We start from the raw sequence: 5,035 nt of genomic DNA on the forward strand, positions 1-5,035 counted from the left end.
TCCCTCCCTCCCTCCCTCTTTTATCTCTCTCTCTCACAGAGAAGGAACTAAAAGGCCTCTGATATTATTTCAAGCCCAGCAAATTAATATAAATGTGGCCTAGGAGATAGAACCTACATTAATAGAACCAATCTGATATAGGCGATATCCAAAGTGACAAGCACTGAACCAGTCTGAAGATGATCATGATCATGACAAAGTTAAATTTTATAGTGCCACATTCCCCTCCCCCCTCAACTAAAAATAATATGCTCATAAGGTTTTTATTCTCCTAACCCCTCCAGGTCATCAACCAGCATCATTTCCACATGGCATTGTTTGTCCCTAAATTTGACCCACTTTTCCAGCCTATGCTCATCTTCCTTACTTCTCTGATCTCTGGCATTCCAATTCTGTCACCAGCAAAGTTCCCATGATCCTCAATCTCCTATGTGAATATTCCTGCTTCATCTGAAATTTGGACCCCCTTGAGGATATTACTTCTCCTATAGTCTTTTCATGGGGTTGCTCTTTTATCTATCAACCCTCTGTGCTACCAAACCAGGATGTGCAGTAGTTGTCCTTTTTGCCTTTTAATGCTGCTTCCAGACCAGTTTTTTTCCATCTCAATAAAAATTTTCAGCAATTTAAAAGTTATGCCTGCAATTATAGCACCCAATCTCTCTCCTTGTTATAATCATCTACAGAGATGCATCTGACTGTCCCTCATCTGCGGCTCTCTCTCTCTCTCTCTGTCTCTGGTCTTTCCACTGTTCTTGTGGCCTTCATATCCCTACAGAAAATCTTTGTTATCTCAGCCTTTCAATCTCTTGACTGCCTCACCTCCAGTGATCTTGTTCCCTCTGCCCCTCATTTTCCAGTCATACCTCCCACAGTCCTTCCCCTTCTCACTATCGGCTGATAATTTTGTTTCCTATTTCACTGAAATTAGAAGCAATAAGAAGAGAACTTCCTCATTCTCCGTCCACTGGTCTACCTACCGAACTATATCTTTGCCTGTGTACTCTCCCTTTCCTGCTGTTCTTTCAGATAAACTCTTCATATTTCTACCTAAGCCCAATGCCTCCAGTTGTGAACTAGTTCTTAGCATGGCTCACACACTGAAGGACACTACTCTTCAACAGGCTGCTATCACCGTTGGAATTAATCAACATTCCATGACCCATCTGAATATAATCAACTTTCAATTTCCTCTGCATGGATTACACACTTTATGCTTTCCTTCTCTTCATTCAGACTATCTCCTACCCTATCGTCTCCACTTCCCTCTGGCCTGCCAATTGAAATAATTTTAGTGTTTTTTTGATCAGGGTAAACTGTACCAGAATATACTTAACCTTCAGGCTGCAAGCTGCATTTAGGCACCCATCACGAAAGGCTATATAGAGCAGCAGAGCATCGACAGATTCTGTGCTAGGAGAATAATTTAACCCCATTTATGAAGCAGGCACTGAGTGATTCTCTGACCTCAGGGACCCAGTGCCCTACCCGCCTCCATGGATCCCAGAAAGTTCCATGCTCATTCTGCTTCAGCCAACAGCCCTGACTTGACACAATGCTGCTGTTCATTCTGGGCTGGACTCCAGGCCAGGTTAGTGCTAACTCTGTGACAGCTAAGTAGACTGTTCATTTTTCAAAATAAAGCAAGAAGCATAATGGCACATGGAAAGGGAGGGGAAATATTTGAAAACATTCGGCAAGAGAAAAGGAGTCATTCATTGATTTCTTCGTCTCCCAAGAAGCTGCCTATCTGGTCCTCTGTTCCTTTCAGCTTTGCATACACTCAACCGATGCAGCTGTGGCAGAAAGAAAAGGTCGTACCCAAGAGTACCTTGCAGTATACTTCCCAGCTTTGATTCGGATACCACAGGACTTAAATGTAAATCTTGAAACTCAGCACAAGACAATGATCCTACACCAGCTACCCATCCTCTCACCAAGAGTACGGGCCTATTCTTCCTGACACACAGAAGATGGGCTCTGTCCTGTGACTGATGGTTCTGGCAAATAGAATCAGGATGGCCTATTTACTATCAATCAAACCACAAGCCGACAGGGAAATCTGGACGTCAGTCCTGTGATACACTTGACTTATTTAGCAGCATGCCTTTACTGTCCTTTCCCAGGTAATACATGCCACATTGGTGCATAAGTTGTCTTTGTCACAACTGATATTCCTTTTTTCTTCATAAATAGTATTTTCTAAACTTACCTCCACTTCTTTCTTTTTACTGCTGCCATTTCCCTTAAATTCTTTTCTCACGTATAAAATGGGAACTCTAGAAAAAAGCTACTAATCTTACCAACTATTTTAAATATGAGATAGTTTTTATAAATCAAGAATCTGAGATTCAGGTAATATAAGTAGCAGAAGGTCATACGAGTGAGGGCCCCAGCTCAAATGTGAACTTGGAACACTTATTGGAAAGTCTTTTTACTTTTCATTAGACCATGGCATTGTTAGTATAAGTGATGAAGGAAGGACTCAGAGTATATTGTAGTGTGAGGCCAAGGGGGCTAAGAGACAGTATAGAATTGTGTTTGGCACATAGTAGATGCTCATGCCAAAAACAAACCAACAAACCTAAAAGACTGACTCAATAGATACATTATTAACTGATTTCCAGATTCAATGGGCTTCATGAAACATATTACCACAATATGTTTCTTACTTTGTATCCCTGGCAAATGTGGCCTGGTGCCACGTGGTAACTTTGCTCACATAGCTTCTCCTAACCAGGGTCTAGTTCCCCAGGGATTCCACGCTCAAAGGTCAGCCTGACTCTGTAGGAAAATGAGGTAGTGAGCAAGGGCCAACCACCTCTGAAAACACAGGAGACGGGTAAGTGTTCTTTTGACATTTAAAAGACTTGAAAATATCTCTATTTAGAATACTTCTGTAAAAATACAAAAGTTATCTATAAAGATAAAATACAAAATGCCCATAAATAATTGAGATTAATATAATGTTCTCTTAACTTAAAGGAGTCTCTTGATTTCAGAGGAAGAAAACTCTGCTTTTAGATTTTATTATTAATTGAAAAGAACCAGATGTTTTGTTTTTCTTGTAGGAAACCAGGAAATACATTGTCTTGATTGGGTAACTACTTTGAAGCCTCCCTTTAGTAGAATGAGTCAGCTATTAATCTGCTCTTTCTTCAGATCTCAAATATTTTAGCTTAAAAAAGTATTTCTAGCATTGCTGATTCATAGTTACCAAAATAATATGATTGGAGATCATCTGCAGTACATTCATCTCAACTCTTATGCTGTGGTTCCAATGGTTAGACTGTGGCAGTCTCTGAGGTATTAAAGTTTACGTTCAATTCCATGCAGCAAGGATGCTCCTCATGCTTGATCTGAGCTGCCTCTCTATAAGGCAGACTCTACTTTTTTCTCTCGCCTCCTTATCCCAACCTCAAATTCAAACTCATTGGGTCAGAAGCTCTAAAGAAGGACACTGATTTCATAGAGGAACCCAAAATGCATAAGGCTTCTTGCCTTGAATCCAAAGATAGGTGTGAGAAATGAAGAGATCACTTATTGCTCATATATTTCAATTTACTTTCAAAATGTGGTATTTAAAAAAAAGAAAGATGTTGTTTATCTGGCTCCAATTCAGAGTCGACTTATGTGTCAAGAGGGAGTCTTAATTTCTCATAACAGAACATGTTGGGCTCTGATGTGATTTATGCGTCAGTATATCAAATTTGACTAATGTGTTTGCCCTAAGTAGGGAGCAAGCCGTTAGGTATTAAAATCCCTGAATTCTACGAAGAGGAGGAAAATAACTTTGATTTCTCTGTTCTTTCCTTAATTAAGATAAATCCAAGTTGATGAATAAAGTTTCTAGATTGCTTAATACCTCCCAGAAATCAGTACCAAGGCCTTGGAAAGGGACGTAAAAATGTTTCCATGAGCAAGAAGAAATTGAGTCACTTCGTAAATTATATAACTGTCTAACCACTATGCTGGACAACTGAAACTAACATAAAATAATATTAAATGTCAACTCTAATTGAAAAATAAAAAATAAATTTTAAAAAAGAAGCGGCTAAGGACTTCCTCCGTGGATTGAATTCTTGGTAATTCCTGTGAGAAACTTCCTTTTATCCTAACATCTTTCCTCTTCCTTTGCCTTGCCCACTATTCTTAATGTTCTTAAACATACCAAATATGTTTTTCAACAATGGCAAATGAAATTGGGGAGAAGACCACAGTATAGCCCTCCTATTGCAGCCTTGTAAATAAAACACAAACAAACCAAAAGACAAGGTATGTTGCGTAGCCAGGAAGAGACATCACATCCTCCTTCCTGGCACAACTTATACAATCACTTAAGTGTGATTAAAGTCTTGGGGACCTGGACAGAGTTATTTCTATTTTGAAACCACTGGCTTGATCCATCCCTGCAGCTATTAGGAATCACCCTCTTGTGTAAATGTTTGCTTTGTTGGAGATTCTTAAGCAAAAATTAATAGTATACATGCTTCAGGAGGAGTATTAAATCAGCCATGATAAACAATTCCCAGGCAATGTTTAGACTGGCCAAAAGTCATCCTAAGAATTGTGCACAAAGATAGAACAAGACACTTGGCATCTATGTGCTGAGACTGTCTATAAAACAAACAGCAAAGTAGAGGTCTGTCCATTAACCAATAAATCTAAGTAATGTGTTCTATCAGTCTCGGTGGGTAACAAATTAATGGCTAGACAAGGACTAAATTTTCCACTTCATTCTATGTGGTTCGATCCAGTTAATGAATCATGACTGTTTGATACTTTTCACCAGCAGCTACAGAACACACATAGATCTCCTCTGGAAATTTGACTTGATCTCTTATTTGATCTCATGTGCCAATATTCTGTACCACTGTGACATCAATTATCACAACCTCAAGGCTATTAAAGAGCTGCAACTAATCAGGTAGAAATGACACTAAAAGAAGTTTCGATACAACACAGTCATGTGTTCAGGGAAACTGTCTAACATTCAGGATCTCGATATATTGGCAAATATTTTTAAAAATACATA

Source organism: Pteropus alecto, unplaced genomic scaffold, assembly GCF_000325575.1.
Source record: "Pteropus alecto unplaced genomic scaffold, ASM32557v1 scaffold21, whole genome shotgun sequence".
NCBI classification, from domain to species: Eukaryota; Metazoa; Chordata; class Mammalia; order Chiroptera; family Pteropodidae; genus Pteropus; species Pteropus alecto.